Below are 27,923 nucleotides of genomic sequence, written 5' to 3' on the forward strand. Positions count from 1 at the left end.
TGATCAGTTCAATTTAACAAGCATTTAGGGTGTTTCTATTGTGTACCAGATACTGTGCCCCATGGGAAGAGGAACCCACCAAGAATGAATAATGTGGTATCTGCTTTCAAGGAGCTCACCCTGGGAAAATAAATGCAACCTATAACAAGAAAATGCAAGGTTATGATGAGTGGGGAGAAGAGATCAAGTATCTGTTTATGCATCTGCTATCAGAGAAGCCTTAAGAGAGAAGGCTTCTTCTGAGACATACAAAAACTCTGAAGCTCATATCAAACGTAAAAATACTGATGTCCTCCAACTAGTAGTTATTTATCACAGATGCACTGAAACTATTTTAATTGAGATATCCCAGGGTTGAACCTGTGCACCTAAGAACATTTTCCTAATAGCCACCAATTCTCAACATACACGTAAGAATAGTGCTGTGATTCCTGTGCCAGAACCCTCCACCTTGAAGCATCAGCTTCCCCACACAGCTTACACAAGCACAGAATGTGAGCCTTATTTTCTCTTCCATAGAAAGGGGATAATGATATCAGGACTGCCCTGTGACAATTAAAGTAAATATATTATATGAAAATGCTTTGCAAATTTTAGAATGCCATATCCTATAAGATGCCATCTAGGGAAAAACGGTAACCTTTGTGAACACCCTTTTATCATCAATTTAGGGATGTTGCTCAGTATTTCTGGTAACCCAATCAAATGCTAATAAATCTTGAATCTATAACTGAAACTTATTGTCAAAATCATCCTCAAGTGTGATGATCCGATGCTATTGACACAGGCACATGAGATCACATTACTGCCACCATCCTCTTGTTGCCATGGTAACCATAGCAGGCTGGCAAAGAAAGCTCCCTGACAGTTGAATTGGAAAGAACAAGAAAACTCAGCCCACTTCCTGCATTAAATGAATTACAAGTACGTGTAAAGAAAGAAAAGCAAATTGCTAACCCTTAATCAACTGCTTTTATTTTTTTATACTTATAAGGAATCTAGAGCCATGTAGGGGACCTCACTTTCCCACATACTGGGTTTCAACACTTCCATGAGGTTGGAAGGTAGCATTTAGGTATTGGCTATGGAAAAAATAATCCTTAAAATACACATTAGCTTATGTAATAGTCTTCTATCTCAGGCTTGTGTGGTATTAAGCTGCAGCTGAGTCAAGCCTCTTTCGTGTCTCTGGATTCAGAGCCAAAATAGAAAGCTCTGAGGACACTAACAAAAGTATCCTTGAAGTCTGAGACATAGAAATGATACTTTCAAAAATACCTTTTAATATTATAGAAGCCAAATAGTGAGGAGCTGGGAAATTAATTATGGCAAGGGAAATGAGACTCATCTTTTCATTAACTTTGGGAGTCTGGGATACCATGAGAAAATGGCATGCTTCATATAATTGACACGCTTGAAAGGGAATTTTGTGTGGGCAGAAGGAGGCAGGTTGTCATTTTCAAATTCAGTGCCGTTTGGGAAACATGTGCTGAATTGTGGCCATGTTCCAGGTGCTGAGGACGCCAGGTGGAAGTAAGACATGGTCATTGTCCTCCCCGCCTTCCAGGGGACATGGTGTGCAGGCAGAGAGCATCAGTGCAGTGTGCAGGGGCAGTGGTGGATAGGGGTTTGTGAAAAATGCTCCTGGGGCACAGAGGAAGGACATCTTAATTAGAATGGAGACAGAAAGGCCTGAGTCAAGTCCAGAAATAAACATACGGGGAAGTCATGGCAGGGAAGGAATGACGATTTTAATTCTTTTTATCAGGTTTTGCCCTCTGAAATATTCAAGTTGAAGGAAGTTACTCCTAAAAAATAAAAATTCATAACACGCAGATAAATCCAATATCCTTAACAATGATGAAAGCCATATTTTTTTCTTTTTCTTCTTTTTTTTTTTTTTTTTTTTTTGAGACAGGTTTCAGTCTATTGCCCCAGGTTGGAGTGCAATGCCTCATCATAGCTCACAGCAACCTCAAATTCCTGAGCTTAAGGATCCTCCATCCTCTGCCTCCTGAGAAACTGGAACTACAGATGCCCACCACCATGCCTGGTTAATTTTTCTATTTTTGGTAGAGATGGGATCTCTCTATGTTGCTCAGATGGGTCTTGAATTCCCAGCCTCAAGCGATCCGGGAATGTGGCTCCCGGATCACTCCCAAAGTGCTAGGATTACAGGCATGAGCCTGCACCCAGCTGGAAAACCACATTTCTTAGAATATTTTAGTGCTATAATATTTCTCAGAAATACTTTTATTTTTCAAACCAGGAAACAAAAAGGCTTCTGCTTCACATTAATGTATAAAAACAAAGTGAATTTTCATTCTTTGCTTTTAAGCTTGACCCAGTGGCACAAAAGAAATGAGCAATTAAAAGGGTAAATGAGTAAATGACCTAGAGTGACGATAAATATTTTAGAACTCTTCATAATATAATTTTTCAATCAGTGCTCCCACTTCTGTCTCCAAAGCAGAAAATGTCAATTTTCATCCAAGAAAGTCTTGGCATGGTTTCTTGGCTCCCTTTCATATCGGGCATGATGTATTTCTCTGATAGAATTTATTCCTAACTGCAGCAGGCTCATCTGATTTGATAGTGGCAATTTTGCACCTTCTTAAAAATCTAATTTGTTTTACTGTGGGCTGATAGCACCACTCAGTAAGAAATCATTGTCCAGTCCTCCTGCAGTGAGGAGTTCAGATCTGCTCATTGAACTCACACCTTCACTTTCAGTTCTCATGTTTCAGCTTTGCTATTGGAAAACTTTGCAAGCAGAGAGACCACCAAGATAAACCGTAAAGATGGGGGCGCCTGCTCTGGACCCATTACTGGCTCCCTTTCCTTTGTTTATATTTATAGTCAAAACTCTTGAGTTTGATTTCAAGTTCTGCCACTAATTAGCTATTTGAGTTGGGTTTTGGCCAGAGTTACCTTCTCTGAGCTTCTCTCTCTCTCTCTCTCTCTCTCTCTATTAAGACAAGGACTTGCTCTATCTCCCTGGCTGGAGCACAGTGGTGTCACTACAGCTCACCACCATGCCCAGCTAATTTTTCTATGTTTTGTAGAGATGGGGTTTTGCTCTTACTGGGGCTAGTCTTGAACTCTTGGCCTTAAGCAGTCCTCCTGCCTTGGTCTCCCAGAGCGCTAGGATTATAGGCATGAGCCACACTGCACCTAGCCACCTTCCCTCTTCTTAAAGCTGCAGTGATAGTACTATGTAGAAATACTGTGAGAGTTAAATGAGATTAGTGAATATCAAAGTGTTTCCCCATTGTAAGGGGCTGTAAACAGAAGCATCCGTCCACCTACATCAATGATTTTCAACCTCTGTGCTGCAGCACACTGATGTGCTATGAAAGGGTCTTAGGTGTGCCACAAAAATCTTTAAACATCATTCATTAAATTATCATCAAAAGAAGTTCAAAGCACAGTATGTTCTTTTTTTTTTTTTAACTCTTTTTCTTGATCAACATAATTTAAGTATACCCTGGAAGTTTAACTATAGGTTCAAGTGTGCCATGTGGATAAAAAAGATCGAAAAACGTTGACCTAGATGATTTCTTTGTTGGCTAAGAGCATGGCCACCACTATCGGATTTAAATGCTGGCTCTGGAACTTCTCAGCTGGGTCGCCTTAGTCATGCCGTATTAATCTCTATGTTCAGCTTGTCCTTGACAGAGTGGGGATAAATGAATAAATCAATGAATAAACAGCAAATAGCACTTATTATTATTTACACATACATTGATCCTAAAAACAACCTGCAAAGTAAGCAATGGTACCTGTGGTTCTTAGAGGAGAAAACTTTTGAGAATGAAGCAATTGTTCTTGGATGAAGAATCCAAGGACCAGAGGGGATAACTTCCCCCATGCATGGAGCTAGGAGGTTGTGGCGTGGACCTCTGTCTTTGGTATGTCTATTTCCAAAGCTGTGTGCTGTTCACCATACTCAGCTGCACCCCGCTCAGGAGCTGGCACTCAATGAAAACCCGTCCATTCATTCACTTTTGTGAATGGCACTGCGGTTGTATGTAACAGGCAAGCTGACCTCTAGTTGTCACAGGTAACCCTGCAATAGGGATTGTTTCGTTGTGAACCAATTAGCATCTGTTGTTATTTCATAGAAACAGGTGTCCTGAGAAAGTAAGATAGAGGCTCACAAGTTCTGATGGTTGAAAACCAGTAGAGAAGGGGCCAGAGCTTAGGAAGATTCTGCAGCCCAGTGAAATTGGCGAATCAGGGAGCAAATCTGAAAGCAAGTATCAAGGAGAAAAGAGGAAGAAGCTAAAGAAAGACAGACCCCCTCTCTCAGTGTAGCCTTGAATTCTGCCTGCATCCCAGGAAGCATTTCCTGCTTCATGATAGAAATGACCTCTTTCCCTGTGAGTGGTCAGGACCAAGTATCCAACCTCCCCTTCCCTGACCGTGGATTCTCATCTGTGCTCTCTCAACTTCTGAAACACCCCAGAGAAGAACCTGTTTATGGCCACAGAACCTCCTACTCCATGAAGGCTTTTTCTTTTCTCTTTTCCCGTTTTTCCGTCAAACACTTTTACACGTATCCTCTCCAGTGTTCTAAACTCTAATATTTCCTACCTTTTCTCAGCAAGCATTTTTCCATTCTTATCTGTTCTCTTTTTAGCTTAAATTTTCTGTTTGTAAATAAAATTATCAACCTTAGAAGCAATGCCAAACAAACACTACCTTCTGTTTCTAATCTGTTTTACTATTTAAATCTATTGTTTTCCCTGATATTAGGACCCAACTCAGGGACCTTGATTGTTCAGTATTATTTAACCTTCTTTTGCATGAACTCCACTCTTTTTTTCAGAGTTGCAAAGTCCTGAGGGTAACTTTTCCAGATCAGTTCATGCTTTTGTTCATTCATTTAGTCATTCCTCAAATATTTATTGAACTTCCATGTGTTCATTTCAGTGCTAACCACAGGGGACCTTAGGTGGACAGACACTTTCTACCCTCAAGGGACACAGTCTAGTTGGTGAGATACAAAACTGGACCACTGGCCAAGGTGCATTGTGATCATGGCGTGCAGGTTGGCACAAAGTGTGTTTTCTGTCCTCCTGGCTTATCTTCACGAGTGTAGCTCTCTTAGAATCATCACCTGTCATGATGGTTCAGTGGGGAAAAATTACTAGAGTAGAATTCCCGGGGATTACAGATGCTGCTCTTAGAGTTCCTCGGTTATGTGATCAGGGTAAGGTCATTGAGCTTTGTATTTCTTTTTTTTTTTTTTTGTAGAGACAGAGTCTCACTTTATGGCCCTCTGTAGAGTGAAATGGCCTCACACAGCTCACAGCAACCTCCAACTCCTGGGCTTAAGCGATTCTCTTGCCTCAGCCTCCCGAGCAGCTGAGACTACAGGCGCCCGCCACAATGCTTGGCTATTTTTTGGTTGCAGTTCGGCCAGGGCCGGGTTTGAACCCGCCACCCTCGGTATATGGGGCTGGCACCTTACCCACTGAGCCACAGGCGCCGCCCAAGAGCTTTGTATTTCTTATCTATTAAAGGAATGATTCAATTCTTTATTCTTTCTATTCTTCCTGGGAGGCCTGCAATAGGGATTTTTTACTGTGGGGATGTTCCAGTGAGAAATATAGACATATATGGATATCTTGGGTCTTAAAGATTGGGGTAAGTTTAATGTCTTGGCTCAGCACTCATAGCACAGTGGTTACAGCACCAGCCACATACCCTCAGACTGGCGGGTTCAAACCCGGCCCGGGCCTCTAAACAACAATGACAACTGCAACAAAAAATAGCCAGGCGTTGTGGTGGGTGCCTGTAGTCCCAGCTGCTTGGGAAGCTGAGGCAAGAGAATTGCTTAAGCCCAAGAGTTTGAGGTTGCCGTGAGCTGTGATGCCACAGCACTCTACCCAGGGTGACAGCTTGAGACTCTGTCTCAAAAAAAAAAAAAAATTTTAGTGTCTTCATCTTTTTTAAGTCTCTAGGTATTGATGTTATTTATCTTCTCAGACGTCTCTATGTCTTTCTGGGAGTACTTTCTTGTAGATACTTATCTCTTTATTTCAGCCTCACAGAGGACAGAACTGAATCTCAGGAAGGGCAGGGCTAGTTTATAAGCAAGCCTACATTACAAATAGGTAATGAGTAGTGAGTCTCAGAGACTCTGGCCTGGCAGTTTCTGGCTGCCTCAGTCTTGATACAAGGCTAATGTTTTTTAGTTACTTGTTTCCACTGAACCCCTGACTATAAAGATTATTAAGATTGTATAAGGCATCTCTGTTTTCATCGTCCTATACGTTGGTCTTATGTTCTAAAAAGGAACGCCAGGTGTTCTTTCTACAGAAACAGACATCCCCAGAGACATCCTTTGTGAAATTATGGGATGGTGAGCACATCTAGGTAACATTTTAATTTGCACCCCGTCTGTAAGTTGGAGGTAACATGGTGGAGGTTGCTAATTAACCAGCTGGCAGGAGTCTGTCACTGCCCCATTCTCATTACTTCTACTGGGCACTATTACCCGAATGGGGATGGTGTCACTGCTGCCCTCAACGATAAGGTGCAAAAGTGGGGTGATGGGGGTACCATCCAGTATGTATGAATATTTTCTAGCTATTCTGTTAATGTATTTGAATGTTGAAGACTTATTTTCTATTAATATTTGTTAATTCTCACCCTATTATTTTCATTTCCTGAGTTTATTCCTTCCCTCATTCATCCATTTTTATGACATAGTGATGTGGGGAGGGGTAACATTACAGCAACAGCAGATATCTGGACCACTGTCCTCATTCCCACAATTACTCTAAAGATACCCAGGGCAAGGCAGTTAACCTATCAGCCTTTATCCACCAATGAGATAATATAAGTGGAAGTTAAATGGGGAAAAAATGCTCTATAGCAGCGGTTCTCAACCTGTAGGTCACGACCCAAGGAACTGTATTAAAGGGCTGTGGCATTAGGAAGGTTGAGAACCACTGCTCTACAGGACATAAATTATGATTCTGACTATTATTAGCAGTTAGTGATCAAAATTTAACTGTTCAGAGACAATTATGGAGGCTGGCAACAACTTTAAAGGTACTGCTTGCCCAACTTTATCACTCAGATTATTTCTGTTGTCTAATTACATGGGTTCAGTGCTTTTAAAATACTATCCATTAAAGAAAAATCTCAAATATGATTTTACATGGCTTTGGGCCACTCAAGGGCAAGGAGGACAAGAATCTTTTGACCCTTGTTCTAACACTAGGCCTAGTGGGTCCCTTGTAATGCCCCCTCTGCTGTGAGTACTTCTAATCCAGGCCCTTTTAGCTATTCTGATTGTTTTCTATTATACCATGGTGATAGTCGATGATGCTTTGAATGTGAAGATGTAAAGATACTAGAATAATGGAAAATTTCTCATATTTTACAAATGAGGCCACCAGTAGTCATTGATTCCCTTCTAATGTCTGCTAAGATCATCCCCAGATGGTAGAAATGTCCTGAAGTGAAGATCTGAGCCTAGGCATATACTCCTGGGAAAGGATCTGCCAGGGAGAATCCTCTCTCTATGCCACAGCCTGTCTCAGGGATACGCATTTGTTCATGCAGAGCCGTGTTCCTAGAAATCTCTCATCTTCCTGTGGACCAGTTCCAAACCTGGGTCTTGATCTGAATCAACCTCTTCAGAATCAGGTCACCACCGATTATTTTACTCCTATATTGTGAACTACATGAGAACATGGATCATGGGTGATTCTCCTAACGCCTCTGTCTCTCGTGCTTAATATAGTACCAGGCAGTAGGAAGCAGATTTTAATCAATGTCCCAGAACAAGGGAATTTGTGCTGCCTGTGACCTTGGGTTGCCTGTGAAACACTAAAGCTATCTCCCTAAGGACTTTCTAAAGAGGAATCTGGCTTTCTGGTTTGTTGTTTTGCTGGCGCATTTGCTTCCTAATTCCAAGAAGCTTACTGTGCCTGCCCCACAGGAACGTCCACCCTGAAGGTGACGGTGTGTGCACATAAGAAGAACAGCCATCCCAGCAGCTACTTAGCATGCTCTTCAGGGACAGCATAGAAAGGTGAAGTTTGAACTCTCTTAGCGTTCTCCTCCAGAGTTTTAATTGCATGAAAATCCTCAAAAAAATAAAAATAACTTTAATTTCTTCTTAGTGTAAGAGCATGAAGGACAAAATGCTTCCCCAGATAGTTTCCTATCACTTCTTTCCTATGGATGGATCCAGGGCTTCATGTCCAGCTCTTTGAAGATGCAAAAGCCACACAAAGCCATGTTCATGTAACAAATCTTCCCACTGTGTGTTAGGTGCTATGGTCAAGCTGAGGACAAATACTGAGCAAATTTCCAAAAGGCAGTCTGCTTTCATGGAGCTGATAGTCGGGAAATGGGCAGTTCTGTGGACTACCTAGCCAAGGTGCCTAGCCCAGCGCAGGAGCATTCCACAGCAATTCACAGAGAAGCACTAAGTAGACGTAGCTGAGTCAAAGGAAAGGGAAAATGTAGTGGGGGGTGGTGCAGAGAAAGAGAGAGAGAATTCCAAGTATTCCAAAAGCCAAAGAGTAAGAGAACATATCATACTGAGGAAACGCAGGTAATACCATGCAATTTAACAAGGACTTATTTGGTGTCCACTGTTTGCCTAACCTTCTACCAAGCACCATGAGAACCATGAAAGACACCTGTCACCCTGAAGGACATTTGATGCTCATAGGGTGCCCAGAACTTAAGCCCTACAAAGAAAAGAGAAGAGCAAACACTTGATCATATAGAATGAAGTGCCAAAATTAGGCCTATAGGATGATAAGGGGTGAAAAAGAAAAGATTTCAGTATTGCCATGGGCCAATCCAAGGACTGTGTTACAGACTAGGTAATAAATTGTAGTCTTATTGCTGTCTACTACTTAATGTATTTCAAACAAGAAGATCAGAAACCTTGCTCACCACCACTGTCCCCAATCCCCCAACGTACACGCACACACTGTAAAAATCTAATCTGGAACCACCTAGACCTCGTTTGACCTTTATTATCTCTCGTCTACAGGACTGCAAAAGCCTCCTTATTGATTTATCTATCTCCAATCTCATTCTTTGCAAATTCACCCTCCATCCTGTTAACAGGGTTATCTTTTAAAAACACATACCTAATATCCTCTGCCTGAAAAGTTCTGGGACACTCGGGGTTTCCTACATAGAGAAGTCCAGTTGTACCAGCATAGCATTCAAGACCTCCCATTCTCGGCTTCCACACTGAATTTCCAGCCTCCTCTCTTCCCATTCTGCCCTGTCTTCTAGCCATGGCCTTTTGCAGATTTGTGCTATGCTTATGCTGTGCCTTATACCTGTTAAAATCTGTTCACGCTAAAAGCCATCCCTTCTAGTGACTAGTGTTCATGGGCTGATGTCACATACATACATGTTAGAATGCTACAGCGGATTTGCATTCTTAGAAGACAGAGATCAGGCCAGGCGAAGTGGCTCGTAGCTAGAATCCTAGCACTCTGGGAGGCTAAGGCAAGTGGATTGCTTGAGCTCAGGAGTTGGAGGCCAGCCTGAGCAAGAGTAAGACCCCATCTCTACTAAAAATAGAAAAACTAGCCAGGCATTATGGCGGGTACCAATAGTCTCAGCTACTAAGGAGGCTGAGGCAGGAGGATCACTTGAGTGCAAAATTTTGAGGTTGCTGTGAGCTGTGACACCATAGCACTCTACCAAGGGCGACAGGGTAAGACTGTCCTTCCTCCCCCAAAAAGACAGAAATCATGTGTTGTCTTATTTGCTTTATACATAGTCAACTGCTAGCAAGTAAGTGTGTAATAAGTACTGAGTTAAATGGGTATACTTTAGAGAATGTATATGTGTGCATATGCATGTGTCTGCATATGTGTGCATCTCTTATACCTGCGTGTCCATCTACCCTGTTTCCCCGAAAATAAGACATCCTCCGAAAATAAGACCTACTTACAGGAAAGATAAGACGTCCCATGAAAACAAGACCTAGCGCATCTTTGGGAGCACACCTTAAAATAAGACACTGTCTTATTTTCGGGGAAACAGGGTATTCCTGTCCTCCAAGATCACAATCCTTCCTGTAGTACCATCCATTGCCACTACTAGAACAGATGATGCAGAAAGCACTTGCTCGCCCTTAAGGGAGTTGGTAGTTTAATAAGGGAATAATCTAAGAGCGAGTCAAAGAGAGAAAGATGATAAAAAGAAGAAGAGATAAGAAAAGATATCATGATGATTAATTGGCCGATTAAATCGCTTCCTTGTTCTAAAAAACATTTAAGTAGCTTATAAGATAACATAAAAGACATCAAATGATTTTTAAATGTATGTGTAAGATGAAAGCAAAGCGTAGGGAAGGGATAGCACTCGAGTTGGACCTAGAAAGATCAGCTGAATTTTTAATATTGCAGGGAAGAAAAAAAAAAAGTGAGATCAAGGTGAGTACCTAGGAAATTAAGACAGAAAGGAGAGATGTCAAAAGGAACACTTGGTGAGTAACCTCAAACTACTCAAAAAAGCAAGGAATCGATATAAAGGTGAGATTAGAGACTTGGGGGATAGTGATGAGGGAAGTTTTATAGAAGAATTGCCACGCAAAGTACAGTCTATCGGTGATTAAATAACATGATGAATGTATAAAGAGAGCTCACTCAGCACAGTTGTCCAACCTTGCCCACAGCTTTGCTGCTCAGTTTCAGGCATGGAGACAGTGGCATTGACCTCAGCTTGAGGAATGGACACATCTCAAGGAGGGCAGAAGCACCAGCCGTGTAGAATCCTAAGGATTTTCCACCGCCCATCCCCGCCTCCTGCCGCTGGGCCCTTTATCGCACCCTCTGGGGCCTCCCCTCCTGCCCCACCAGACTTCCTCCCCCCTCCTGGCTTTCCAGCTTCCCTCTTCACCACGGCTTTCCCTTCTGCCTGTATCCTGGCTTCAGTGTCTCCTGTTCTTAACAGCAAAAATAAATTAAGTACCGAAATCCATAAATAAATAAATAAATATAAAAGAAGACAATAAAGCAGCCTTCTTTTCATCCGGCTCCTTCTCCAGCTCTGCTGCAAATTTTCTCCTTTCTGTCAGACCTCTCAAAACAGTCATCTACACTCATGGTCTCCGTTCCCTTCACTTCGCAATCCTCTGAACTGGCCTGGGGGGCCGCAATGGGACGTGTCCCAGAAAGACTCCTCCAGAGAGCCCTCTGAGCTGCTCTGTGTCACCAAGTCAAGAAGCCCTCCCACTTCTTTTAGCAGCTCTCTGCCATAGGTAACAGCTGGTTCACATCCTAATTCCTGAAGCTGTTCACTCTCTTGGCTTCTGAGACAACATCCTATCTCTCTTTTTCTCATTACCTTCTCATCTTTCCTTTCCTCCTGGGGTTCCTCTGATCTTCTCCATGGTGCTTCCATCCATCATACAGTCACAGCTACCATCTCGATTCCGATCGACCCACTATCTGTAGCTTCCGCCGGCCTCTGTCCCCAGCTGCACCTTCCCCCAATGGCTGACAGCTGCCATTTCCATGGGTCCCTAGCCACATCCCACACAGAACACACGTTCTTCCCCCGTACCTCCAAAGGTCTACCTCCTCCTACAGCCTATTTCTCACCTGACCCTTAACTGTCGATCACCCAAACAAGAGACTTGACAAGCATTTGTAACGCCTGCCCTCCACTCTCGCCTACAACCATCCAGTCCAGCCAGTTTAACTCTGTAGTATTAATACTTCTTGAATATATACCATTCCCAGTACTGCTGTCACCAACATTCATTGTCTCTTGCTTCATTGCTGCAAGAGGTCCTTAAAACAGGTTCCAACCTCCACGCTTCAAATAACCACTGGAGTGTGCTCTCTAAATTATAAATCCAGCCCTCTTCCTTGCAGGCATAAAACCACTCCCTGCCTGCCAGAGCTGTGGGATGAAGCAGACTGCGTACCACGGCCTGCAAAGCCCCCTACCAGGTCTCTCCCTCCCAGCTTTTCCAGCCTGACCAGCACTACACACTGCGTGTTGCTTTGCTCTCTCTCTCTACACCATTTTTTTCTCAGTGCCTCTGTTTATCCTGTAACCCATCCGGGCAATGCCCTCTCCTCCCTGCCTCAACCATTTTCTCTATCGTGGGTAACTTGGACTCACCATGTAAAGGTAGCAGAGATGTCACCCTTCCCCCAAATGTCATTCCCGAGCCATGCCTGTGTGCTTCACAGATCTCTTCCGGGGAGCTGTTGGCACTGTGTGTGCTGCAGCCCGGACTCATCTCCTTATGTGCCTGTCTTCACCCCACCCCATCTGACTTTGAGTTCCTTTAGAAGAGAGTGTCTTAATTTCTTTTGAATTCTCAACGCTCAACAATGTGTGTGCAGCATGATAAGCACTTGGTGACTGATGTGAAAAAACAGCGTAAGTGCAGGAGAGAAGGGATGCGTGAATGAATAGGAAAGCCCAGAACTCCTGGCAAGTTCCAGTATTGCTCATTGGCCTTAGAATGTTTGCGCCAAGCCCCAGAACTAAAAATGGGAATTATACCTAATTAGCCACTAATGAAGCATCATCTTTGTTGGGGCTAAATGACCTGTATCTACAGTTTCCAAAGGAATGGCTCCCATTTTTCCTTTTCTACCCTCTTAAAAAGTAAAGATGAAACCACAGATAACTGGCTAGTGAGCCATTCTTGCGGCATACCCTGTCACTGAGCGGCCACGAATAGACCTGCGGTGTGACGCACAACCATGACCAGGTGATTAGACAAAGCCCACAGCCTGGGAGCATCACCAGCTGCATAAGGAGTGGTTCCCAGCGCAAGATGAAAACACAAGGCTCCTTATTCAAAAAGCAGAGGGAAGAGTGCCATTAAAAATACACCAAGTTTTTTCCTTCCTTTTGAAATCTGTCTTGATTTCTCGTGGTATCTTTATTTACCATTTAATGTTCTATGTAAACAAAAATCTTACTAAGCACGAATTTTGCTGTTCATTTTTATACTGTGCAATGCCACTTTTTCAAGCAAACACTAGAGTATTTAGCTTCTGAGCAGGGTCATCAAAATTAAGCATTTGTATTTGGGGGTTCTTAGTCAAAAAAGACAAACATAGGCCAAACCAGGAAGGTTAGAAGGTGAAAGAATGTCCATAGGTATGAAGCCAGCTAAAAGAGGCTCCAGGCACAAAATACTCTTAGAGGGGGAGTGCAGCCCCTCACAGGCACCCTGGACCTGCCCTCTGTGTGGGGCAGAGACACCTTATGGCCAGGCCTGCAGCTCCCCTGGACCACCGCAGAGCCTGGCTCTGACAAGTCTAGGGAAGTATAGCCAGGAGACTCCTTGTTCATCGCCCCAACCCATGGCAGACAGGGGACCCACCAGCATTTTAAAATCTCTGCACCAGGACATGTTTGGTGCCTACATCGGAGGGGTCTGCAGCTGGCAGAGCAGGTGACACCAGGCCATGCCTAGAGATACTGCGGGTATGAGTGCCCCACCCAAACCCCCCTCTGCTGGTGCCACATCACTGCTGGAAGTAGAGGGTGCATTGGAACTCAGCAGTTTCAGAGCTGGGCAGAGCAGGGGAGGCCGTCAGGCAAGGCCCAGAGCCAAGAGATCAGTGAAGAGGGTCTCCCTGAGAACCTGAGAACGCATCCCTGCAAAGCAGCCACCTCTTGCGAGCTAAGGGGCTAACCCAACTCATGCTCTGCTGTCCCATAAATCTCTACTCAGCAATCACGAACTCAGAAATTAGGAAGAACTTCGGGAAAGCGACCACAGAGCCTTAAGCCCCTGAATGCGGGGCTCTGGGAGCCCTGGATTAAGTGACTTGCCTGAGTCCACAAAGCTAAGTAAATGGCAGAGCCAGGAATAAAACCTGCATTTTCCTCCTACCACACACACTGCCTCTTTCAGAATAGACTATTTCCGGCAAAAACAACATGAAACGAAGATTTACAGTGCTGTGTTCTAAAATTAAAAAAAAAAAAAAAAAAAAAAGTAGTTCCTAGCAGGCATGCTTTATTTTTAGCAATTTTACTTTAAAGTTTATAAAGCAAGTTCACAAACATTATGTCACCAGATCTCTAAAAGGTAGACTTCAGCATCATCCCCATTTTACAGATAAAAAAGGATGGTCACGGACCCAAGGTCACATGACTGCTGAAGGGCAAAGCTGTGAGGTGGGTTCAGGGAGTCCCAATTCCTTATTCTTTTGATTAATAATTCTGATCCAAGGGGAGAAAATGTGGGAAAGAGGTTTTGTTTTTTTTTGTGGTTTTTGGCCGGGGTTGGGTTTGAACCTGCCACCTCCGGTATACAGAGCTGGCACCTTACTCCTTTGAGCCACAGGCACTGCCCGGGAAAGAGTGTTCACGGAGACCACCCAGCAGGTAGAGAGAGACTCCATCCCTTGTCTGCAGCAGCTCCAGGTGGAAGATACCTGTCTGGATGCCACGGGGAAGCTGGGAGGCATCTGACTCCAGCATCCGCCTTGGTTCCCGCAGCAGCCCTGCTACTCAGCGTGCGGCCTTAGTAACCTGACAAGAGATAGAACCACTTATATCTCTGCTTCAGTTTCCTCATCTGTAAAATGGGGGTGCTAATAGCTATAGCTATCTTATAGACTCATCCCAAGGTTGAAAGCACAGTGTCTAACTCACAGTTAACTCCCAGGGAATATCAGTCATTCTCATTAAATTAGCTGCCTGAGCCCAAGGGCCCTTCCTTCCTCACCATTACATAAACCTCTCTCTCAATACTGAACACTCATCTGAAGAAAATGACTTTCCCCAAAACAAGAAGAACTAATTATTCTCCAGGCAATATAAGTATAGGAGTAGACACACTCCTTGTTAGAAGCTCCAGACCAGATGCTCTGTTAGCAGGGAACATCTGGTCCAGCCTTCTCATGGTTCAGTTGAGAAAACAAAGGCCTAAGGAAGTTAGGTGGTATTTCAGGTTCACACAATTAATTAGTAATAAAACGGGACTCCTAATTCAGTGCTCATTTCTCGTGGTGGTTGTTTCTGGCAGACAAAACATAAATCCATTACTATATTGCTTTGAAAGGTATTTCTAATTTTTTACAGTGCAGCATGACCATGCAGAATGGAATAGTCTTTATTTTGGCTGCTATAATTGATCCTTATGATCTTTGTAACACTGTGAATAATGATTTAAATTCCTCTGTGCTCCTTGTACATATAAATCGAAGGAGATACCGGTATTGTTTTCACATTATGTTCTCTTTTTCCTGCTGGATAGGAAATATTTTTGAGCCATATGGGATCCTAATTCTCTGAGTGCTTTTAGATTATCAGATGTCTCAGCTGACAGTCCTGGATGAAAATCAAATCATGAGAATTTGCAACTGAAAAAAAGTGAAGAACATTTTGATGTTATGGTGTACCAGCAATTCCATCTTTATCTGTCGTTCAGTGGTGGTGGAGGGAACACATCATAAGGGATCCTGCATCTTAGAAGTTCAAGCCCAAATTTTGGGGGGGAGGAGTTGAGGGAGTTGGGATCTTACTAAGCAGGGCAGGCCAGCCTCAAATTCCTGGGCGCAGGCAGCCGTCTGACCTCAGCCTCTCCAGAGTAGCGTGGACCACAAGCATGCTTGACTGTGCCCAGCTGCCAGCTCAAATTTTTCAGTTCTTTACCTACAAACTGACTTAAGTGAGTGATCTTTAAACTGTATACTTTCCTAAATCTGTACTTCCTGTTTCTGCTGCTGCCTTCATTCTTTTATTCCATACTTAGCAAACAGGGGTTAAGGAAGATGCAAACGTGGTTAAGGCATGACCCTTTCTCCTTAGATGGCCGCTGTCCAGCAAAGGAGACAAGACGTACAATACCAAGTAGAAAGAAACAGGAGACTCTAACTATTTGTCCCCTCTTTAACCTTGGCAAGAGGTGACCATTTTTAATAATGCTCAAGTGAAGTAAATGTGAAGGACTGTAGGATTTTACTACTAGTCAGATAATTTATTTTTTTCCTATTTTATAGTTTTATTTATATAAAATGAATGTATATTTATATAAATTATAAACATTTCAATAATCAGACAGAACCAATTCTGGTGTTTATAAATACATGATTAATTAGTTAATCTGTAAGGGAAAGTAGAGGAAGATTTACTGCAGAATCCCACATAGTATATATCTTTTGCCGGAGAGATGGGAAGGGAGGAGAACTGACAGGAAATGGCTTGGGTTCTAACAGTTTTCCAGTCCAATATTTTCGAAATAAAATTAGAAAATAATATTTTTTAAGTTGAAAAATCAGACAGGGACATTTAGTAGCATTCACTTTGAGAAAGGAGAGTTCTCCCTCCTTTTTCCATACATCGCTTTCCGTTTGAGGAGTATTATTCAGTGAAGAAAATGGTGTAAAAAATGCAAAGGTCCTTCATGGTACGAATGCTGTAAGAAGGACAAGGATGTTTATGGGCCTTGTACAAATCTCCCTTTGTGTTCATGTCAAGGGCAAATGGTGGGGTAGGTAGCTGGGGTCTTGCTCAGCTTTTATTTATTTTTTTAATTTTATTTTTTACTTAAAAATTCTTTTTTCAGATTAATGCAAGAGTACAAACAACCAGGTCAAAGTATTTGATTTTGTTAGGTAGAGTCCTTCTGTTGGTTATGTCTTGCACACAAAAAGTGTGCCAGACACCATTATCCCGTGCCCATTCAGTGAGACCACCCCAACCCCCACCCCCTCTTTTGTTACCCCTCCCCAATTTGGATTGAAATGAGTTTCTCTGCCATGTGAACATGCATCAGATCAGCTACTGGCTTCCTATTAGTATTGAGTACATTGGACAACTGCTTTTCCATTCTGTGTAATACTTTACTAAGAAGAATGTGTTTCAATTCTATCCAGGATATTACAAAAGATGTGAAGTCATCTTCTTTTTATGGCTGAATAGTATTCCATGGTGTGCACGTATCACAATTTGTTAATCCATTCCTGAGTTGATGGGTGTTTAGGTTGTTTCCACATCTCGGTGATTATAAATTGAGCTGTGATAAATAATCTAGTGCCAATGTCTTAGGATAAAATGATTTTTTTTCTTCTGAGTAGATAGCTGGTCGTGAGATTACAGGGGCAAATGGGAGATCTAATTTGAGATCTTTGAGGATTCTCTATCCTTCTTTCCAAAGAGGCTGTATTAGTTTGGCTCTTAGGTTAACGTCTTGTTGGGTTAGTCTCCTGCCCACCTGCCCCTAGCGAACATCTCCTCATACTTCATTGCGATGTTGTGGTGTGAGCAGGTTTTCCCACCACCAAATTTCAAAAGTGAAGCAAGCCAAAATGAAGTTTTCATAAGGAAAAGAATGTTTTTATCCCAAAAACATCTTAAGAAAAATTGTCTTTAAGACCAAAATCAAAACCAAAAATAAATGTGGGGAAAAGTCAGGAATATTCTATCAATCAACTGTCTGAATAAAGTAATCCCCACTTACTGCCCACTGAAGGCGTTCAGGGGAGGAATTGAACATGAACCTGAACCTGTTCCAGGAAGAGCCACACACTGAGGCCGCCCTAACGTACCCCCCAACAATGTTCTTATTGTTTCTGCCCTGTCCAGATTATAAATGCATTCAGATTTCAAGAATAACATTTTTTTCTTATAGAATACCAAGTTTATGTAAAAATGTGCTTCCTTTAGGACCATAACTTCCTACACTCTCTGGATGCCTGTCACTTTCAATTTCAAACAGAAAGCCACTCCCAAATTTGAAACTGGTTGACCCCCATGAACATGTGGAGCATGTGGCGAACACCAGAGTGTTTCCATGAACACTGGTAATTCTGCTCATGTTTTGATTTTAAACAGAACCCAAAACCCAGAGGAAATAAATTCCTTCAAGTAATCTTTTTTATGAGATTTCACAATTGTAAGTCAAAATGAGAAGAAGCCATGCTATAAATTGACATACCCAGACACCAGCTTGGTTTTGATAACTTTTATTCTAATCTCCCTTCTCTGCTACCCTTTGTATTTTCACATCTCAGTCCGTCTATGGCAAACATGTCCATCCTGTTGCCTTCATCATGACCTCTGTTATATTCCATGGTACACATCTCCATCATTTTCTCGGACAGGTCAGAGCACGTTAGATGCAAAAGATAGAATAACCTTTCTTATTCAGGGGTTGACTCTTCTGTAGCCCATGCTTGTCTGCTTCCAGTTATCCGATGGCAGTATCTAGTATTGGTAATCCAAGGACTGTGATTCTGTCTCTGTCACCTTGTCTAATGGTAGACCCAGTCATCCTGAGGAAGTTCCATCATGCCTTCTTATGGGCACAGAACTGGAGCAGGAAAATTTCTCCTTTTCATCAAGAAAGCAAAAGGATTTCCAGAAGTTATAGGGCAACTTCTGTCACATATCCAACCATCACTTCAAGAGAAGCTGAGAACATTTAGTTTATCCAGCTTCCAAAGTAGAAGGGAGAACAGGAAAAAGGACTTGCCCTCCCGGTAATGTCAGCCACAGCCTAGAAATAGAATGGCATGATCCCCAGAGTAGGAACATTTTCATTTTCATAGATACCACTAAATCTTTCTCCATAGTTGTTTCAGTGTAGAACCTTTATCAAAAACTTTCTGCCTTTTATCTTTGCCATCTGGCTTTTCTCTTTGATTCAAAAAAATATATATTATATTTGGTTAGGGAACTCGACTCCCCAGTGAGACCAGTCGCCATGGTCCTCCCAAAGGTCATGTTTCATCACACTTCCTTCAGATGTTTGATGTTTCCAGGCTGTTATTTCAATTTTTTTGTTGAGGCTCAATGTCCATAGCTCCCAATTTCTCCATCCATTCTTCACACCAAAGCCAGAGTACCTCTGACAATGGAGATTAGTTTCTTCCCCTCGATGTTCCTCATTGCACTTGGAATAAAATCAAAGTCCTTGTCAGGGTCTGTGATCAGGGTCTGCATTAGCTTATGTCTTGCTTTCTCCTCCAAGGTTTCCTTCCCCTCAGTCACTCAGTTCCCTGCTTAGCAGGCTTCTGTCTGCTCCTACAATATGCCTGGTGCATTTCCTACCTCAGGGCCTTTGCACCTGCTGTATTTCTGTGGAGTGCCCTTCTTGTGGCCCTTCTCAGGATTGGGTTGCTCTGCTAATCCTTCAAGTCTCAATGACTTGTCACTTTCTCAGACTTTTTTGACTGGTCTCCCTATGTTAGAAATAGGTCTTCCTATTTTTTTTAATTCAGTACTTTCTTAATTCCCTTTATTTCAGTTTTACCAGCTGTGTAACCTTGGGCATATCCTCAGCTTCTCTGTGCTTTCATTTTTTATTTCTCTGTGCTTTCCCTTCTTAATTTGTACATAAGAATAATTGTACCAACCCCAGAAGTTCTAATGAATAATACACAAGGCAAAGTACTGAACAGTGCCTGGTAGAGAGTAAACACTCCTAAAACTTTGATGACTAATTATTTGTTTTAAGTGTTATTCGGTTATTTTCCTGTTTTCGCCACTGGACTATAAATGCTAAAAGCAGAGGGACCTTGTCTGTCCTGTTCTCAGTGTATTTCAGAACCATAGCCCACAGCCTGGAACAGAGTAAGTACTCAAAAAAATTAGTTTAACAAATCCACGTTGAATAGATGAATGAGTGGTAATGCCCACCTCGGTACCTCAGCACTGAATTCATTTCCAGCTTTCCGTGACCTCCTCTTTAAGGCTGACAGATTAAGCGAATAAAAATACACAATTCCAGTCCCATCTGAATTTCTGCATTTTATCCAGCAACCCTATCCCCTCTCTACTACTGTCACCCCTAAGAACAAACACCGTCTTTCTCTCCTTCCCGCCCTCCCTCCCTTCCTCTTCTTTGCTCCTTTTCTCTTAAGGATTTTTGGCTATTTCTGAACGAAGTTCTCAGTGTCAGGAGACCCCATCATCCTAAGTCTCAAGATGTCTGTTCTTTGAGAACAACCATCCCTTGTTTGGATTAATGAGTCTCCTTTTGACTGGCCTACCAACTCCCACAGGGACAAATTATCTACCTTCACCATCACAGGCTGCCTTGCCTGGGGAGCCTTCTCAGGGGACTGCAGGCCCCTCTCTTTCCTCCAGATCCAGAACACATTCAGCGAGGTGCACGATCATCTTCAGTATGTTCCCAGACACCCTCTGTCTCAATTCCTTTCCTGATGTCCTCTTACATCTGGCTTTGAAGGAAACCTGAAGCAGAGTTACTCAAACGGGACTGACCCTGAGAACCTGAGAGCTTCATGTTTTTTATTGTTTGTTTGTTTGAGGCAGAGCCTCACCCTGTCACCCTAGGTAGAATGCCGTGGCTCACACATGTGGTTGCTCACAGCAACCTCAAACTGATGGACTCAAGCAAGCGATCCTCTTGACTCAGCCTCCCCAGTAGCTGGGACTACAAGTGCCCACCACAATACCTGGCTATTTTTAGTAGAGACAGGGTCTCTTTCTTTCTCAGGCTGTTCTTAAACTCCATAGCTCAAGCAATCCACCTGCCTCAGCCTCCCAGAGTGCTAGAATTATAGGTGTGAGCCACCATGCCTGGCCGAGAACTTCATTTTCCCGGTTGACCAAACTGAGTCTCTCCCGCCAACCTAATGCCACACTATTATCTCCCACACCCTGCTTAGTCCTGGTTCAGAACATGGTGAGTTACTTAAGGCGCTAGCCAGAAACATCCTAAGTCACTTTTCTTGAGAACACAAAGGTATTTTAGAAGGAGAACAACCCATTTGGCTTTTCAGAAGATGAATAATTTATTTGAAATAAAATGTGTTGGAGAAACTATAGCCGTCCCTCTGCCTGGTCCATCAATCTATATGTGAGGCTGGGTGTGGGCGAAAATGCGGTCATGGAAGGTACTTCTTGGCAATGTTCCCTATTTATTGCCTAGAACCTCCATCCAGAAAATATCCCGTACTTAACATGCACTTCTCTTTCTATAATGAAGGGAGTGTCAGCCTCAGAGCGGGAATCAAACCCTGATCCCAGATTCACCATATACTAACCGTGAGAACTTGACCAAATGGTATCATGTCTCTGTGACTCATTTTCCCAATTGAAAATATAATAATCCCACCTATCTCACAAGCTTGTTATAAGGTTTATAAACAAGGTGAGCAAAGTACCTGGTACACAGTGAATGCTTAATGTCTGGGGGCACTTTTTCTGCCCCATTATCTGTGGCTGTGTTGGAAATATGCAGGAGCAAATTCTTTTTGCTTCTCCCACAAAGGAGCCCTTCCTTCGGGAAGTCTGCAGTGCCAGTGAGAGAGCGTTTGTCAGAAGAGCTGCTCTACACACACAGGTGTCATGTTCCGCTCCTGCTAAGAGCAGGTGTCTAAACTCACCTAATCGCTGTTCACTTTCCTCAGCTGAGGTGCCAGAAAGCACTCAGCATATCAGATAGAAGAACAAAACTCCAATACCTGCCAAGTTTATGTACAGCCTACTCAAGGAATTTTTTTTTTTTTTTTTTAACTTCACAGCTTGTGATTAGAGAAGGACACAGGACAGCTGCTAACTGTTTTCCTTTCATCTCTACTTCTGGCACATTCTTCTAATAGCTCTCCTGTAACATTCAGTCTGCATCCCAGGGGGAGCTAAAAGAATAGGACTGAGGTGTCCCCGGGACATAGGCCTCACCCCCTGCTCAGACTCAGCTGCTGGGAAAGACTGCTTAAAGCCTGTAATATCCACCCTACCCTCTCTGGAACAGTGAAACCCAGTTAGACACCATGCTTCAAAAGAGAAGTTAAAGCTCTGTCCTTAGTTGGAGAACATTTAGACTAGAAAGCGCCCCCAGGTCCCTGCCAAGCCTGATTCTGTGATTCAGTCAACAGAAAAAACTGAAGCAGAGGAGGGAAGAATAAACCAGACTGCTTTCCAAATTCTCTTCCACAGAGGGACACTTGTGGTTGCTCAAATGCAGTGAAATCAAACCTAAAATGCGTAGAAACACTTGCTTCCAAATGAGAATCTCATATGATTCCTAAGTAAAAAATATAAATGGTTTGCACGGAACCACTTTTTTTAACTAAACCTTTTCTCCTACATTAACCACACTGGAGGTGGGAGGGGGTTAGGGTATAAGAAAGGCTCCTACTAGCTATGAGAATGAGTTCTTTAAGTACCTACCACAAAGAATTGTTCTAAGAATTAAATAAGGTAATATGTGCAAGGCATTTAGACCAGTACCTAGGACAATAAGTGTGCAATTTACTCTAACTTACACCAACTGCTGTTAGTGTGAAAATTGAAAGCAGACAGTGGGTATTAATAAGATTTGATTTATACATATACACGTATCTGGGTAAAAGAGCATACAAATATATTCAGTTGATCTTAACGTGTCTTCTTACTTGTAGGAGCTGTGGATTTGCACCCTTAAATTGAAGAATAAGCCACTTTTCTTGTAGCCCTAAGATTTTTTGACTAAAGGCAGTACAAATTACTTCATAAATGACTCTGCAGTCTTTTATAAACACACATAATTCAAAAATCTACATGAATGCGTGTCTCATGAATCATAATTATAATTTAGGGTATCAACAAACCTTCCTTGATACTTTAACAAATAAATACCTGACGAGTTCAATTCCTTCTCTTTCTTCATAGCTTGAAAACAGATGTTTCAAAAGGGAAGTAGGCTTCAAATAGAAAGAGGGAAAAAAATGGTGATAGAAAATTTATTATAATCATGTTAGCTGTTAAATGCAAATCTTTTTTAAAAATCCAAGATATTTGTTTCATTCAGATTTATAACTTGCATATATAAGCTGCTCTGTGACTTACTGCTCAGTGATATAACATTTATTTGATCAATAATCCCTGTGGTCTGAATCCAGAGTTTTTCTTTCAAAAGCTAAAAACATTAAATGAGTATAATTGTGATGGATGTGTTACTTAGTTCAATGTAAGCATTTCACATTGTATATTGAAGCAGTACCCTGAAACTCATAAATGCATCAATCTACAAAGTTTTGATTTAATAAAAAAATTTGAAAAAAGATAAAAACATGAAAATGTAAATTTTTGTATAAGAAATTTGTTGCAATGGACAGCATATGTTTAAATGGAAGATTAAGGTAGGAGATGTTTTTAAAAGTACTACAAAGCTTTATTCTTCTGCCATTTCATTAATGTGAGAGAGGAAATTAAAATTGGAAGATCATCCATTATCAGATTAGTTATAATAGCCCATATTCCTTTATGATACCCTAAATGAATCTTTATTCCAACACGGATAGGAGAACTATCCATCTGGTATTTATCACAATAACTATTATCATAATCACGCAGAAAAGACATGCCTCGGGTTTACTTGTAACTGGGTATCAAATTGACTCAAAGCTTTTATAGAAACTAAGAGGCAACTTTATTATTCCAAGAAAATTATGTACCGATTTACAGCACCATATTACTTATGCTGTAAAAAAAGTTAGATTAAAAATAATCTAAACTAAGAGGCAACATTATTATTCCAAGAAAATTATGTACAGATTTACAGCACCATATTATTTATGCTGTAAAAAAGTTATATTAAAAATAATCTAAAATACAAGAATGGAGAAGCATGAATCCTATGTACTCAATCTTGATATGAGGACAATTAATGACAATTAAGGTTATGGGGGGGGAAGCAGAAAGAGGGATGGAGGGAGGGGGGTGGGGCCTTAGTGTGTGTCACACTTTATGGGGGCAAGACACGATTGCAAGAGGGACTTTACCTAACAATTGTAATCAGTGTAACTGGCTTATTGTACCCTCAATGAATCCCCAACAATAAAAAAAAAAAATAATCTAAAATATGCACTTTGCCGTGTGTGAGCTTGCAAGATTTGGTGTCATTCTATTATACAACTATTCTATTTTAAATATTTAAGGCCACACAAATTGTGGCAATGAATCTAATTTAGTTAATTATAGAGCAAAAGCAATTTTCCTTAATCAACAGTACCCTCTTGATTTTTTTAGCCTTGGATTGAATGAAGAGAGCGAATAAATAATGTTATCTGAGTCAAGCTTACATTAAGAACCAACCAGTTCCCTGTGGTCCTTAAATGTGCTTCCCTATCCTTTTATATAGTATGTAATATGAAGGAAAGTTTCTAAATGAATGTAATACAATATGAAAATGAAAATAGGAGAACTTTCCAACCTAGGGTTCAGAGAGACAGAGCCATCAGTATAGATATGTTTGAGAAATAATTTCAATAAATAGCTGTTCTGTTCCTAATGGATAATTAAATATGAAACACTGTTTCTTTGTTCTATTCGGTCATCTTATTAGTTTGTCACAGCTAAGAAAATCTAATACCTAAGATATTCTCCCCATGGTCAGAAAAACGTCAGCTTTCGGCTATCGGCGCGTAAAATATTAGGTGATTTTTCTTCATTTCATTATTTAAGAAAGCAGTGAAGACCCCCTAGACATTGCCTGTCAGGAAAAGAACAGCTAATCTAAAAATAAAGCCTTGGGCCTGTGTTCATCTAGAAAGTCATTAAGTAAACAACTTTATCTATTGATTATTATTTCCTAAACACCATATACGGTGTGCCTACAGGGTGCTAGGAGAATAATAAATAATTTATGGATTGGATTTTTCATTTTCATCGCATAGACTTCTAGCTCCATAATAAAGAAATACTAGTGAAAGTAGAACAAACTTCTACCTTGTTTTTTGGTGGCTGAAAAATTAGAAGAGGATTTGCTAAAAATCCTAAATTTATTGTTCATGGACTTTGACTAAGAGACACATGAATAATTATTATCTCAAGAATGACTCATGAGTATTTCTGATTCCCTGTTTGAGTCCCGTTTTTGTCCCATCTATGTGATTTGACTGTAGTTTCAAGGTCTATAACTGTAGAGCGGTAGCGTCTCGTAGAACTTTCTACACTGATGGACACGTATTGTATCTGTGTTGTCCAATATGGTAACTATCCCCAACATGGCCAGTAAATGCTTGAAATGAAGACTGGAAAGAATCAGCTTTGGAAGAGAACTTCTGTGGGGTTGGTGGGGGAGGGAAAGTTTATTCTGATAGGTTGGAGAGTAAATGGGAGAGGAAGAATGTGGGTGGCAGGTGCACTGGGGAGGTGAGAAGGGAGAGCAGCCTGGGAGGCGATTACACAGAAGACAGGCACCATCAAGTGCTGTGCCAGGGACTGTTCATCTGGTGATTATGTGAAAAATGGATGGAGGAGGAAGAAAGCTAGAGGATGTGTTCAGCTTCAACCAAAGGAAAACAAAAAGGAGTTCAGCTGAGAGTCTCTAACATTCAGTAAAGGCAAACGATAAAGTCAGAATCAATTCCAGCTCCCTAGGATGAAGGGGAGGAGTGTTAACTGTCCTTGAGGACACAACGGTTACTCACATGCAAAAGAAATGGTTAGATAGTTGTAAGGTTTTTCAGAAAATCTCTAAGAATCTATAGTACTATAAAATAATGTATTCTATGATTTCCTTGAATAAGAAACTTCATAAGTTCATAGTATAAAGATCTGTCAGTCTGAAAAGAAATGAGCTCTTGAATTTCTCTATAATCACTTCTTAAAGCAAACTTTACAAATTCTGAAATACTAAAATATAATTTTGAAATATACAATCTGCATGTACATATAATGATACGTAGTACTAATCAAAAGTCAAACATAACTGACTTTATATATAAATATATAAATTTATATATAAATGTTTAAACACATGACTTTACCCAGCCATGATCCAAATCCAAATTCATGTCTTTATTTATTTTTTTATTTGTTGAGGGGTGGAGATAGAGTCGCACTCTGTTGCCTCAGGCTAGAGTGTGGTGGTATCAGCCTAGCTCCTAGCAACCTCAAACTCCTGGCCTCAAGTGATCCTCCTGCCTCAGCCTCCCGAGGAGCTGGGACTACAGGCACCTGCCACAATACCCAACTAGTTTTTCCTGTTTTTAGTAGAGACAGGATCTCACTCTTGCTGAGGCTGGTCTCAAACTCCTGAGCTCGATGATCCTCCCACCTCAGCCTCCCAGGATTACAAGCATGAGCTACCATGTCCAGCTTCAATTTCAGGTCTTTAGACCACAAATCCTCTGCTATTTGGACAAAAGATCAGCTGCATGATGTACAAGGACATTTTTGGTATCTCTATATATAATTTGAAAAGAAAAGGTGGGGGAGAAAATTTCTAACATCTTGCCTCATGGAGACAGTACCTCCTTTTCTTTCCATTTGCCCTTTGGCACATTCTCCAAATTTTCATTGTGCTTCCCATGATTGTAACTCATTTTTCAAAATGTATTTGGTAATTATCCCACATGGTAGGAAATTCGACCCAAAGAGCAGATGTTGTTGTGTACTTAGCACCTTCTTTAAAAATGTCTAACTTCCCTACAATTCTTCAAAAAGTGTCCTCCCTTACTGAAGGTAGAAAGAAGAAGGTATTAGTAGTACTGAGGAAGAACAGTGGTTCTTAATGATTCAATGGTCCAAATCATTTCACTATTCACCCACTGAAATTTGGAGATGACCTATTTATAGCTACTACAGACTATAGAATCTTGGTATGTTCTCTGTTTGTGCAAAGAAACCAAGTCCGGTATTTTGCATGAGCTGGAGTTGTGTTTGCCAATTCAGCACATGAAAAACCCTGTTAATTCTCTACCACATAGATGAAGAATTTTTTTACAGACCAACCATCTCCTTTGGAAAGAGTAGCAGTCAGAGTGCTATCGCATACCCTGCTCGAGCCGCCCTAGTCCATTTCTGGAAATAATAATGCTTTCTCAAAATGTAGTCATTTATATTCTTAGCCATGCTGTATTGTGTGTGCTGAGTAATTTCTTGAGAGCAGTGTTTCCTGTGGCATGTTGCCAAGACTGGCTTTATTTGTTTTTCATTAGGCTTTTCATTATCGTGCTGCTGTGTACCTGGATCACTCTGCTTCCTCCTGGATGGCCGATATAGCTTAAGTATAGGAATAACACTTTGAGTAGGTGGAAGGCTTTTGTCCAGTGAATGCCCATTTTAAATCCCTAGCTCTGGTACCATTCTAATGGCTTTAATCCTCCTAAGAGTGATCAATTAGCCATTTATAACCTAGTCTGATATTAAACTGTTTACAGTCATCTATTCTGTCCTTGTCCAGGGAAGACATGAGTCTCCCTTTGCACCAAGCTAGCACTGCCCCTCCTCCTTCATTATGGCAGGAAAAAGCATCAAGACCCACACACTTAAAGGAAAATGGGCACATGTGGTAGTGAAGGTAACTTGGAATCAATAAGTAGATAAGATTACTCAAGTATTTTGGGAAACCAATGAAAAATCTGCGTAGAGAATTATAGGGAAAATCAAGATGGACTATTTATACTGGTGTATTGTCTTTGAGTCAGTTGGGAGGGGGACACTTTCCCAATCTGGGAAAGTCTATGCTTCATTTCATATAAATTGTGCTTTTTTTATTCTTCTGAAAAAAAAAAAAATGACCCACACACTGCCCGAGCTTGGAACCAGCACACATGCCTCATTTCTCCATCATTCTACGTAGTCAATCTGCAAGTCAGACTTCTTGATAGTTTTCAGATCCACCTACTTCTTTCTGTCTCCCATAACCACTACCTCAGTCTATGCCTCATCACCTCTAGAACAATCACAGCGGCCTCCCTCCATGTCTCCCCCTTTGCAATTCGGTCTCCTTTCCTTTGTCGTTTCTATTCTTAAGTATCTCTAAAAGGACACAATTTCATTTGTCAAAAAAAAAAATGATCTGAGTTCTTGAACTTCTATAAACTCTTCAAATTAAAGCTAAAGACTCACAGCATACAAATTCTGAAAGATTGAAATTTAGAGACAAAACGAGCGATCGATAAACTCTTCTATTCAATTATCAATCAGAAGTTTAAAATAATCAGTGAAATCTGATCATTTCAGGACTAAACTGG

At 41.4% G+C, this 27,923-nt stretch overlaps 1 protein-coding gene across 17 annotated transcripts in view; it reads left to right on the plus strand.

The window, feature by feature from the left end:
- ANKS1B (ankyrin repeat and sterile alpha motif domain containing 1B) overlaps positions 1 to 27,923 on the plus strand; it is a 1,177,049-nt gene that overhangs the window by 791,472 nt on the left and 357,654 nt on the right. The window lies entirely within an intron of this gene.

The sequence above is a fragment of the Nycticebus coucang genome, chromosome 3, assembly GCF_027406575.1.
Source record: "Nycticebus coucang isolate mNycCou1 chromosome 3, mNycCou1.pri, whole genome shotgun sequence".
Taxonomy (NCBI): domain Eukaryota; kingdom Metazoa; phylum Chordata; class Mammalia; order Primates; family Lorisidae; genus Nycticebus; species Nycticebus coucang.